Source organism: Stegodyphus dumicola, chromosome 4 (genome assembly GCF_044657685.1).
Source record: "Stegodyphus dumicola isolate Sdum_Otavi_A_Nest chromosome 4, ASM4465768v1".
NCBI classification, from domain to species: Eukaryota; Metazoa; Arthropoda; class Arachnida; order Araneae; family Eresidae; genus Stegodyphus; species Stegodyphus dumicola.
Genome location: NC_140771.1, coordinates 1,969,489 through 1,983,341, shown reverse-complemented (window position 1 = coordinate 1,983,341; position 13,853 = coordinate 1,969,489). Strand labels below are relative to the sequence as shown.

The 13,853-nt window shown below is 35.6% G+C and overlaps 1 protein-coding gene across 5 annotated transcripts in view; it reads left to right on the top strand.

Moving 5' to 3' along the window:
• LOC118202925 (zinc finger MIZ domain-containing protein 1-like) overlaps positions 1-13,853 on the top strand; it is a 1,176,934-nt gene that overhangs the window by 218,569 nt on the left and 944,512 nt on the right. For all 5 annotated transcript variants that reach the window (XM_085814453.1, XM_085814451.1, XM_085814450.1 and 2 more), the window contains one exon: positions 4,795-4,857. The gene's annotated coding sequence lies outside the window, so the exon portion shown is untranslated. The remainder of the gene's footprint in view (positions 1-4,794; positions 4,858-13,853) is intronic.

The window sequence follows — 13,853 nt, the reverse complement described above, 5'->3', positions numbered from 1 at the left end:
GGCATTTTCGTGGTTTTCCCCATGTGTAACGTGGATACGAGTCAGTTTCCCTTAAAAAGACCACCACGGGGCATCCCTCCCTTTCCGTGTAGTGCCTAAGGGTAAAAAGTAAGTAAAAAAAGGTCATTCATTACTAGAGAGTGTGCAGAAAGATCAGGGGTTACAACGTGAAAGACAGCTTAATTTCAGTTTCATGTCTAGGCATTTTGAACACTGTGAGTCACGGAGAAGTTCATTTATTGTTTACTACCCACTGTAACGGTGACTTTAAAATTTCAATACTGCTTTCTTGATAGGAAATATTAGTGGCAATCTTCCTTTTATATCTTTACCTGAAAATATTGGTAGTAATTTTACGGATTTGGCTTTAGTTGATCCATTATTTTATAAATCAAGCAAAGTTGACATTTTATTAGAGGTAAATTGGTTTTTAACTTTAATAAACAGAAACACTATTAAACATGGTGAAAATTTATCTTGCCGTGAGTTCAAAAGTGGGTTGGATTATTGCAGGGGCAACAGCTTTTGAGATCCTTAAACAGAGTAATTCGGTGTCAGTAAACCACGATATTGGTAAAATGCTGAAGAATTAGTTAAGTCATTTTGGAAACTGGAGAGTGTCCCACAGTCAGATCCTCTTACTACAGAAGAAAGGTTATGTCAGGTTCATTTTCAAAATTCGCATTTTATTAGTAACTTTACAGATTTTTTTTTACAGTGTATGCGAACCCGTGATGAATTTGGAAGATAACTCGGTTCGTTTGAACTTCCTTTCAAACCTAAAAGGAAACTTTTGGGTAACTTGCAAGAAATGGCTTTTCATAGATTTTCTTTATTTGGAGAAAAGACTTTCCTTATTGCTAAAAGTGTATAATCAGTTCAGGAAGTCCATGAAGAATGCTGACTCTTAGCCAAACGGAAGTAATTTCATCAGTAGATTGTAAACTGGAATGTAAAAGTTTTTATGTACCTCATCATTTTGTCTTACATGAGTCAAGTTTAACGACAATTGGAAAAAGAAATGACAACAGCCAAAGCTCAATTTTATAATTAAGGATTTAATATTGTTTTGCAGCGGGCCTTTCCTAGCAGGGTTGCAGCGCGGGAGGCTAAAATCAGGTGCGGCCGGACTCTCGCGATATCAAAAGTATTTTAAATTCATTAAATTCATTGTAAGAACTTGTCATATGCAAGTACTTTTTATGCAATTTGTTATATGCATGTACTTAGTAAATGTGAAATAAAAGTCTTGGATACTTTTCCCGTTTTGCCGGCGCAGGCGATAAAGTCGCCAGTAATGGTACAACCGATGCCAAACGGAATATCCTCCCTGGTAACCTTTTACGCCTCATTTTCGAAACGAGTCGCAGCCATTTCTTATCAGATTGATTGTTTCTTTCAATACTGGTATACAATTACATAGAATTTTTACCAGATAGTTCAGTTTTATGTCCTAATGCCATTCGCTGTAATGAAGTCAATCAGGATGCAATCACACCGCTCACCCGAAGGCGAAAATATCGAAAAGGTAAAGTCAAGGGTTAAATTCATCCATTCCAATAAGACTGCACTGGCGAAGTAAAGCACTGCGGTTTTACACAATTTCCGAGGAAGTTATTCGTACGAATTGAAATAATTCTTGCATTTAAACTTGTATTCCGAATGATGATTTAACTTGAAATTAATGTAGATAATTACTGAGAGAATTAAATTTTTGTAGCGTAGTTTACGTGAGATGAGATCACTTGGGGTCACGTGATATGAACCGGCGAATCAGGATGTTGTTGTACGATGAAAGGATAGTAAATTCTTAATGTCTTTTGACAAATTTATTGTCTTTATTTATTGACTTTTTACAAAATTTTAAACGACATTAAAATTTTTATACCATCAAAATAAAAAATTCTTAGAACTAACATTTGTCAACATTTTTTTTATTTTTTTTTTTTATTTTTTTTTTTAATCTGGAGACGCAATCTTAGGAAAGTACGCGAGTAGCCAAGGACCTAGGAACGGCCCTGGTTGTGTACTTTACCTCTTCTCCTTGTCCTTGATTAGCCCGTACATTTGGAGATATTTAAATTTGGGAATTTGATAGTGTGCTTTCCATTAATTGTTTTGCTTAAAAAGATTATCGCGACTAGAAATAGATTCGTTTTAATTCATTTCGTCTTCTTTTTTGTATGTTACCTTTCATTTGCGGTTAAGAACCTTTTTTTCCCTCCATCAAACGGCGGCTTTGGCCACTGCTAAAAAAGTGGTACTAAGATACTTACTACGGAACTAAGTGGTACTATAAGGTTTTAACTGCGGAAAAGGTGGTCACTTTATTGTAGAGGCACCTAATAAGTGGGACATCGGTGATTCCTGTGAGGGGACAGACAATTTACATCCACGCCGTGTATGAGTTTCGAACCACGGCTCTTTGGTACGGTTACCGCGTCTCTTAATTCTCCTCCTAATTCTTTCTCGCCTACGTATCGCAGTTAACCAGTTAACTGTGGTACTGTCGTTTAAGAGTACGCACCGTTTTGTGTCGCCAGAATCGAGCCATGACGAGTATATTCGTCCATCATAGAGTAAGTTGCGCTGGTAAGATATTGGATGAAAAAGATGGGTTTATTTTATAAAATTGAAAATTTTATTACTAATATTGACTTATTTGGTTAACATAAGCATATATTGCATGCATATTAAACTAAAAACGCAATCAATTAAATATTATACATATAAAAGTAAGAATTTAAATTCCTGCTGTGGAGCGATATTCAGCGAAACAGGCTACTATACACGATGGGACTTTGCAAATCAAACACCCGTAACGCGATTCTTTCCTGATCTTACGTTTATAGCAATGCGAACCCCTTCGCGTAGGGTTGTTGTTTTTTTTGATGTTCCGGGTACATAATCCGGAACATGATTCCCGCCTAATTAGGTCTAAATGGCCGAGTTTGCGTTGATTGATTTTTTTCAATTGGATACGTCGCAAAAGTGTCTTCTTAATCTTTATAAATTTGAGCAAAACGTTGATACGCGATAATGTTCCATTATTTTTTTTTTATGTAATATGAATGGTTTCAGTCACAGAATGTCTAAGAAATGGAGAAATATCTTTTTGTAGTACTTTTTGAGTCGTTTTCTTGCTGTGGAGTACGCTATGATAATTCCATCGCTCATATTCACTCTACTCCATTTTTTTTGTTATAATCAATCACTAGCTCCGGTTTCTTTGTTATTTTTCTTTTCTCTGTTTCTATTACGTTGCCATTATATACAGTACTTACTAAATAAAGCTCCCTCTTATCTTTCCATTCGCCCTCCAGCGGCAAAGCAGTAAAGTCGCTGAACATCGGTAGTTCGGTCCGAGGTTCGAATCCCGCGAACGGGCTGGCTGCATGGGCGTTTTCGTGGTTTTCCTCGTGTGTAACGTGTATACGAGCCAGTTCTCTTAGAAAGTCCTCACAAAGGCATCCCTCCCCTTAGGCAGTTAGCCCTCGAGGCTTTGCCATAATCACACACGCATACACACACTTATCTTTCCATTTCATTATACGCATGACGAGTTAATACACAAATTCGTGCCGCTTCTCCATGACTAGTATACTCGTGAATCACGGTTAACTGGTTAAGAACCTTCAGTTAATCGGTATCTATGTTTCGGTGGAGGGATGGGATTATGTAATTAAGTTATATTCAACATGCAGTTCTTATTTAAATTCTTAAAACACTTTAATTCCTTATTTCATTAAAAAAATCGCTCTTTAAACATTCCAAGCACAGAGGGGAATAGTTTTCATTTGAAATTAGAGCCAATGATTCCTTTGAAATCACGTTTCTTATCAAATGGATGGCTGTGTAATTCTGTTCAATAAACGTTTAGTTACAAAATTGAAAAATATTAGGGCTTATTCTACTCTATAAGATTAAGTTCATACTTTGAGTTATGAATATCGTTAGTATTTTCCTGCGGAGAGTAACGTAAGAACGGCCAAGAATTTTAAACTTTCATAGTTTAATCTATCTCTACCTCTATCTGTTGTTTACCGGTTAAAAAGCCGAACTCCCTTTCATGTTAAATAATTTATAAATAATAATTTAAATAATTTTCAAATTAAATAATTTATAATATATATATATAAATACTGTAAATCAGTGTTTCCCAAGGTAGTGCCCTCGCCTCACAGGGGGGCAATTCGAAAATGGACTCATCCAAAACCTCCAGTATAAGTAGCTTCTGTCTGTCATGTTAATAGCCAAGATTTCATTCTTAATCTTTAGAATTAAACTACTGGTTATACTGGGCCTGCACTTAAGTATTTCACGCTATTTGTTCTGAATGGCGCGAAATGCTTAGTGACGGAATCTCAGTTTCTGCAGTGTTTCGCAGTAATGCTGAGCTGTTGGGTTAATTTGAAATAAGCGTCCGTTAAATAGTAAAAGTCTCGGCTTAAAAAAAAAAAAAAAAAAAAAAAAACTATCCATTGTATAAATTTATGTAATATATAAATGGTATATAAATTCAATGGGCAATTTTTATTCAGTTTTAGAAGAAGCGTTTTCCAGAAAAAATTTGTCAAATATATATATATATATATTTTTTTCCGATGGGGTAAATGTGCTATGTATTTTTAGTTTACGTTTACTCCAGTTAATATTACTTTTTTTAGTTTTTAACTGAGCGGGCATAAGAATTTTAGAAAAGCTTAAGTGGGTTAACACAAAAATTTGGGAAACACTGATGCAAATTGAATCAGTTTTTATTCTTTATCTTTAATTTTTGTTTTTTGTTTCCAGATAAATTAAAGAATAGCTGAATATGCTTATCTGTAACTGAAACTTGAATGCGACGAAATGCTGGTAAGTGTCAGATTTTTATTTTAAAATTGAAACATATTACGATTTAAAATCGCAATAACAACCTTGTATTTAGCGTACATATGTTAAAACACTCAATCGATTTCGAGGGCAACTAAAGGTCCCGCCTCATCATGAGAACGAAAAGCTGCCCTCGAAATCGATTGGCGGCCGAGCGGTAAAGTCGCTGAACACTGGTAGTTCGGTCCCAGGTTTGAATCCCGCGAACGGGCTGGCTGCATGGGCGTTTTCGTGGTTTTCCCCATGTGTAACGTGTATACGAGCCAGTTTCCCTTAGAAAGTCCTCCACGAAGGCATCCCTCCCCTTAGGCAGATAGCCCTCGAGGCTTTGCCATAATCACACACACACACGAAATCGATTGTTTTAACATATGTTCGCTAAATACAAGGTTATTGCGAATTTAATTGTCACATTGGCGTGTTTCTCTTCTATTCTATATTACAATTTATTTCTTCATAGCCAAATTTCAAATAACTTTTTATGTGTTTTTTTAAACCGTACAACGTAAAAGTAAGAGCGTTCAGTGAAATACTGTTTAGAAAAATGAATGAAATAAAAGGTAGTTCGAAAACATTCATGGAATCATCGCATCTTGCAAGCGCCCTTGACATCGCGCCATGAGCAATGTGACCATCCAGCTCCTTTTTTAACAGAAGCAATTTCCCTTCTGGTGCATCATAGTCAAAATTCGAAAGAAGAATCATGTAGCAGTATAATTTGATAGGATATCCTGAAACGTTGCGTGGTAAACTCTGAAGAACATTTTACATCCTACATGTACTATCTTGACTTGTTTGAAGCTGACTGTTCCTTAACTCCTCGTTTGGCGTCCACCAGCAATCTAGTGGCTAAACCATGGATACAAATGGAACAGACTGAATGCTCGGGTGTTTCATGGTGGTTTCCTCCCCCCTTCCATGTGTATCGTAACTATTAGATAGCTTCTTTAGGCAATAGATCGCCTTAATTGGTTACACTAGAGTGACACACAAACTACAGTCAGAAAGGTGAGAATGAGGGTGTTTGTCTGTCAGTCCATCACACTTTGGACAAACAGGCTCATTCTCAGTCCAGTCTGATCCAGGACTTCCAGTCCAAGACAGTTACTAAGTGCCCCCGACTAAGGACTGGCACATTAAGTTGCCTGCAGCGGAGGTAGCCACTTGCAAAAGCTTCCTGATTAAGCAGCTGCTCTTCATTGCTTAAAAAATTGCGTAGTGTCATGACGAAGCTAGAGGCACTGGGGCAGGACCTTTGTCATCCAGAATAATAGTAGTATCCTTGGAGTCTTTTGTCATTCTTGTGTACTTTACCCACAAAGGCAACTAGCCATGGACTGTTTACATAAAAGCGTTTTCGCATTTAAAGCAGTGTAACCTTGATATCAAGTATCCAGGTAGCATTTTTTTTTCCTTTGCCATCTTCTATCCTGTCCTCCTGAACTTAACTGTGCTGCGCTCATTCTACTTGAAGCGCCGTTCTATGGGACACGAAGTTCTGACAGCCGGAATACAGCATGAACTTTTGATGCTAATCTCGACATTTAGCGGAAGTTGGAATTAGTTCATAATATTCAGCCCTTGATGAGATAATTAACTTGTTAGAATCGTTTGCAAGGTTGAGACCTTGCCAACTAAAGATGTGCATTTGAATGTTTGCCATCAAAGTCTGAGCTCGAAATAACACTCGAACGCCAAGTTTTCGGTTTTATCCGTTTTGTTCACTCTCTGTGACTTTTTCACTAAAGTGATTGTTGCAGCTTTTGGTCTCGTTCATTCGCTCTCACAACACTGTTTACGTTCAGGTTGGAATTCTAATATTCCTCTTTTCTGCCTCTCAGAGTGGAATGCGACCCTATGTTCTATGGTAAATATTGCTCATCTAGGTGAGTACTATCACCCCTTTTAATTTGTAAAAACAATTTAGAATCACCTTGTATACTATCTTCTTGACTTGTGTGCATCTGATCTTGACTTAGCTTCTCATTTGGCGTCCACCAGCGATTTGGTGTTTAAACACCATGGATACAAGTGAAACAGCCTGAATGTTCGAAGGTTTCTTGGTGGTCTCCCCGCCTTCCATATGTATCGTACCTGTTAGATAGCTTCAGACAGTTTTGTTAGATGGTAAGATGTAATTCTAACCGCAGCAACAAACTGTCAGTGTCTTAAAGAGCACTTAAAAAGTAGGTTCCAGGGCTGTTTCAATAGCTTTATAAGTGTACTGTACTTATATAGGCAACTGGAAGCCCGAATTTGGAATTTGTTTTATCATCTATTTCATATTTTTTAAAGCATTTATGAGTTTTCGATTAAGAAACTCAACGATTTCAAAGCGAGCAGTGGCATCACTGTAAGGAAAAAAAAAAACATTTTTATCTTTAGCGCGCGGTACTACATGGGAAATTCTAAATATACGCTCTTTTTAAATTATTTTGGGATAGTTTTCTTGAATTTAATTTTATGGTTTAAGCGCGAAGAACATGATATTTAATAAATAAAAGTAGCACACAAAACGTTAAAAAAAAGGCCCCTTTGGGCGTTCATAAAATCTGAAAGCTTTCAGATATTCATCATATATTTTTAATCATTCATTTTTCATTTAATTTAACATTTTCTTGTTAAAATTATAATTGAATATTCTTACAGCAAACTCTGACTCTCAACCAAACGTTATTTAAAGTTTTACTTCACAACTACAAACGGTAAATGCGGTTTCCATTGTTTCACAAAAATGAAAATCCATTTCAGATTTCTTTCGTAAGCGGAAATAGATATTAAGTCTTTCGTTAATGATATAAAGTGCATTTTTATAAAGAAACTAAATAATACTATTCGAGAATAATAAACTATTTCAAAGAACTAATGTAGATATTTTTGCGTGGAAGAGATGTTTACAGGTAAAGAAAGAAAAAAAAAAAAAAAACTCAGCTGCAGACCCTTAGCGGCATTTTTTCCTTCTTTTAATTGCATTTAGAAGCTTTTTAGAAACGTCTCGAAATATTTTGAAGTCATAAATCTTAAAATGGGTTTTTCTTTGTCACCCGCAGGTGTTATTACAAATTTGATAAGTGGGCCATCAACAGAAGAGAATGGATTCTCAGTCTCGTGGCTGTCACGTGACTTTAATTTAACCCGATGAGTACAAAGGCTAATAGATGATAAGTTTTCGCCAATCAGGCTGTGGCAGGTGTTCGTTGGTATTTTGTTATCAAGTGATTGGATGGTATTAACACTAGACTGCCTAAGGAAGTCATTTTGACTGCTTTACGATTTCAATTAGAAAAACAGTTATGTATATAATGACACAGCTACTTATAATTTTGTGACTTTTTGTACAATATATAAATGCGCTTATTAATCATGGTAGTTCCTCCCCCTCCTTCATATATATATGTTATACCTGCATTGCCCAAAAGCAGTCATTTTGACTACTTGGAAAATGTTAAATAATCAAATGATTCTTATTATTGAATTGAGTAAATTTCTTGTATGACCAGTTCGACTCTGGATTGAAAAAAACAGTTTATCGTCACATGATAACTTACAAGTTCATGATAAATTGTCGATTTGGCCATATACATGATTAAGTTGCAGTAACGGCTGCTATAAATGCTTGGATCCTTTACAAAGAAGCGACAGGAATACAAATGCAACAAAAGCAGTTCTTGTTTCAATTAGAAGAACCGCTTTTCACCGATTACAGAGCTGCAAGACAGAAAAATTCATCAGAACCCACAAAGATCAACTGCAACATCATCAAATACAACATATTCTAACAAACGAAAAATTTGTCAAGTGTGACTTTACCACAACAACAAAACAAATAATATATGTGAAAAATGTCAAAAGTATGTTTGCGGAAGATGTACACATAAAAAGATTTCTACTTTCATTTGCTTAAAATGTACAAATAATGCATAAATTATTTTTTTTCCAAGTGAAGCAAATTTTTTTATTGTTAATAGTGGTGTATTTAATTATGGCAAAGCACACTAGGGCTATCTGCCTAAGGGGAGGGATGCCTTTCGTGGAGGACTTTTTAAGGGAAACTGGCTCGTATACACGTTACACATGGGGAAAACCACGAAAACACCCATGCAGCCAGCCCGTTCGCGGGATTCGAACCTCGGACCGAACTACCAGTGTTCAGCGACTTTACCGCTCGGCCGCTGGTGGGCCTTTTATTGTTAATACTTACTAATAAGTAAATAATATAAAAAATATTAAAAATTAATTTTAAATAAATTTCCTTACACATTATTCTTTCACAATGCAGTCATTTTGACTGCTTTTGAAGCAATATAGGGATATACTAAGTTTCAGTCTTTTTTAGTGTTAATAACTAACTGCGCTTTTTGGTTGAAGTAATTGTTTTAGGGTTCAAATGAATTTCCATTTCTTTAAATTACTTTAGGGTTAAATTTAATATTACTCAGATATGTTAACATACGAAAGAAATGTGTGAAATGACATCAATGGAGAGAACGTATTGTAGTTTGTGTTGCAGCGCGGTCGGATTTAAAGCATCTTCTGCAGTATAGTATACGAATTTCAACAAAGAACGTTTGAGCTTTGCTTGAAGATTTGAGTTTCTTTGCTTAAAAATACGTCGTTGTCGTTCCACAACCATCTTATTTGCTAGTTTTATATCCCCTTGATGCCATTCTTCTTCCTTACCAAAATGGTTCTACGGCGTCACTGTTTTCAGATAATTTAAAATATACAAAATAACATGGTGCTAGACTTAATATTTTACATTTGAAGTGAAACTCATTGAACCATCAATGCGAACTCACTGAACATGGAAGTATTGCGAATCAAATGAGTTTTCTATACTGTATTTAATGCGAACTGATGCGTTTTTATTTTAGTGTACAGAAATCTCCAAAAGAAGACAAAACTCTCGTTAAATTTTTTGACGTTTTTGAATGTTCTAAATGTTTAGCCCAAAGGCGCGTTAGACCCAAAGAGCTATTAGTCTCAAAACGGCATTTTGCGTCGTTTCATTTTTCAAACTGTTGCCACAAATATTGTTTCCATGTATCGTATTAACGAAAATAAATAATGAAGAATATGCATGAAGTTTTTTCGCATTGTGAAAAAAACAACGGCACCTGGAGCCACCCAATAATAACGTAGTCCTCCAACCGAGCAAAGGCACTCGGAAACTCGAATTTTGAGTTTGTTTTATTATTCATTTCAAATTTTATAAACCTTTAACGAATTTTTGATTAATAAACTAAACGATTTCAAAGCGATCAATGGCAACACTGTATGGGAAAAAAAAAAAAAAAATTCATCTGGAGCGCGCGAGACTGTATATCGGAGATTGTAAAGATATGTTCTTTTTAAATATTTTGGGATATTGCTGTTGAATTGAATTTTATGTGGTTTAAGTGCGAAGAACATGATATTTAATAAATAAAGGTAGCATGCAAAACGTTGAGCGTAATATAACATCTGAAACATCTTTCAGGTTTTCTTTTTTTATTTTTTAATTACATTTATTTTATTAATTGTTTTGTATTGCTTTTGAGTTTATTGGATTTGTTTGTAAAATACATTTTCTTCGTATTTGCAAACTTGCAGCTTGAAAGTTTAATTTACAGGTAAGTCCTTGCCAATTTAAAATTGCAGTAATTTTGTCGTACATAAAGGGAACGTGACGTATTAATGTTATTAAAATTCATTTTGGAAAACAAACCGTTTAACTTATGCCTGTCTTTCTCGACCTGTTAATCGCTGAACGCTGGTAATTCTTACCTGAATTTCAATCCAGGCGAACGGGCTGGCAGCATGGAAAAAGAAAAGTTTCTTTAAAGCGTGATCTTATAATTTCAAATAATAAATACTGTTCGTTTTTTTTCCCCGATTACCTATGTACTACACTGAAACCATCGAAACAGGCCCTACGGTTCTGATTTCCTTCGAAGGTGGACGCTTTAGAGAGTACTGATTTTCCAAGATACTGATTTTATTCCTGTTTTTAGAAGTAGTTTCACGTTTAAAGGTGGTCATGATAAGAGGTTTTACTGAATATATTATTAAGTGCAGGTCAGTTGCTATAGTTACAGATTTAAAAGAACTATCATTATTCTGATTACGGGAAAGATGTCGTTCTCTTTCAATTTTATTCTCAAAATATTGTTCGATTTTTTTTTTTTTATATTTCACGCCATTTTACATAAGATATTTCACTAAATATGTTATTAGATAATTTTTTCTTTGTCAAAATATTTTGTTGTTGAAGCGAAGCTTTCTTTCTACGTGTTTACATTCTGCAGAATTTTCAAAACGGGATCCATTTAAAATTCTTTTGCTGATTTAATTTCTCTGTCGTTTTTCTAAACTACGAAACATAACTGGAATAAAAATCCAGAAATTCTTTCACAAAACAATATTTTTATGGTTTTTGCGAGTTCCCTAAAACATCAATGTAAAAAGCGAAACGAATTAATTATTCTTGTAAATTAGTTACGATTTACCTTCAAGCTTCTGTTCCAGTGTAGACGCTAGTAATTTGGACGCTGTTCATGAAGCTGCTACTTCAACGGTTTAGAAATGCCTCAGATTCTGTTAGAAATACTTTAAAATATTCACTATAAAATCTTCTATTAGTTTATCACAAAAAACTCATTTCAGTAAATATTAGGAAACCTAATAAATAAGCGATAAAAATTGTAGATACCTGTGAGCAGTAGTTTCTGAGGAAAGGTATATCGAGTGTAGAAAAATCACATTTGGAGAAAAACGCGTCTTTATGCGAAAATCCTCATTGATCAAAGCATTCGATGACAAATTAAAACTAGATTTTTTTCAGTTCTTATTTTCATAGAGATTAAAGAATGGTATTTTTAGGAAGAAAAGAGTGTAGACAATTTGAAAATGCAAAAATCCGAAATTACCATGTTTTGAAGATTTTGGGGTTCCCTTAAATTAAAAAAAAAATTAAAGAATAGTTGGATAAATTTGATAAGTCAACTTACAGTATTTTTACGAAGTATAGGCACTTAATATTGTTGCGTGCGTACGGGTTCGTAGTAATGCACAAGTCCGATAAAAAGGTTAGTAAAATTTATTCTTATCACAAGAAATATAACAGAACGATGGATTTTTCCTCAGAGATAATCTTACAAGTGTTCGCAATATCACGCGATATAACCAGTAGTTAAACTTCCAACAACTAAAAACGTTAAAATATAACGCAATCCAAAGAGAAAGCTATCCAAAGAGAATCTCGGGCTGAATTCGCAACAATAGCGACAGCAGCTAACTAAACAACTCGCAATTACAGTAACTAAGCTGAGATGTGTCTCTCTGGCTTTAAATAGTTTTCAACCGGCCGCGTGAGATTGTTCTAGCATTTTCTGTTTCACGAGATTTCTAGAAAGCAATAAGAGGATGCAATTACGGTTACAGCTAACATAGTGGTCAGTTACATTTATTGAATTTGGATACAAATTACCGAGATAGCCATTTATTTAATGTTAAATGCACGTGCTCCTGCATTGTTACTTTTCCGGCATAGCTTTCTCTTGAAACTCGTCTCGCGCTGCATTGCGAGGGGGAATACAACAGTTTTAATTGTAATCCTATAAGTTATTTTCCCCGCTTTTCTAGCGTCCCTTCGTGGTGTAGTGGTTCTGCACGCTGGGCCGGTATTCCAGAGGTCCGTGGTTCGATTCCCGGCGAAGGCGATTGCTCATTTTTCATCTTTCCTGCTTCCAAAAAATACCTAATGTCTCTAAAGTCTTATTAAAATTAGCCATCTAAATACAAAATTCGCAACAATATTTTTGTAAAGTTGCTATCCCCCCCCCTCCCCGTCTGCTTCAGTCGTCTTCTCTCCTGCTTCTGAGGACGCTCCCTTTTTTATTTTTCTCTCTTTCATTATGGTTAAAATTCATCGCAGCCATGTTAACAAGTTTCAATTCTGTAATCTTCTTCCATTCTGAAAATTATGTCTGCGTGGTTCTATTTATGGCAAACTTTCAAATTTAAGGAACAAGAACGTTATTTATATCGTTCGTGGTCGTTGCTATACGTATGTAAACTTCAAGGAGGGTAGGTGGTACCACGGAGGGAAGAAGGCGCCATAGAAGAAACATTTCTGCAAACAGTGAGAGATCTAGATTATTAACCCCTCCCATTCGAAATAAAAAAGGATAAAAAAAAAAAGAGAGACAGCGAAAGAAGGATTGTGAGGGGGTGGGGAGGATCTGTCGAATATGGTTTTCTCGTATCAACGGCCGACCTTTTGGTGTGTTGATGGGGTAAGGCCAGGACGACGATCCTGCGGGAGGAATTCGTTGACCTTACTCTCGAAAAGTCTTGCTCAGATGAACTCGTCCGATTCCGCCTTTCGTGAAATAGCTCGTCGCCCTTCTTTACTTCAGTTCACTTCTTCCGAACCTATTAAATGCCTCCGCGTAGGTGGGTTTCTCGTTGACTCGAGATTCCGACCCCGCTCTTTTAGTCAATTACTCTTTGGCATCCTAGATCCAATCTCCACAATCAAATGTTGCCCCTTTTCTTATTTTTAGATTCCTCTTTCTCTTCCCGAAAAACAATAATCATCTGGAATATCGAACTGAAGATTCTGACAGAAATGCATGCTTTAAGCATCCTCCAATCCGATTTAATAATTTTTGAAATGCTAAGTGTATACATTTAGCGCGTGAATGCGTGAAAAATTGCTAACTTTTAAACGCGTATGAAAACTTTCGAAATCGGAATCTCCGTGGAAATATTTGTTCCTAGTATCCTTTAGTCGTGGCATGCTTGCGTCCATGCGTGAAAACGTATATAGCTATAATACTAGCAGGCTGCGGCTAAAGCAAAATTTATAAATACACCTGAAAAGAACATTTATTCATATTGAAATGCATAAAAACATTTCAATATGAAGGAAATTAATTCATGCTTTCCAAGGAACAACCCGTTTGTAAATAATTCTTTTGTTGCCAAATAAGAAA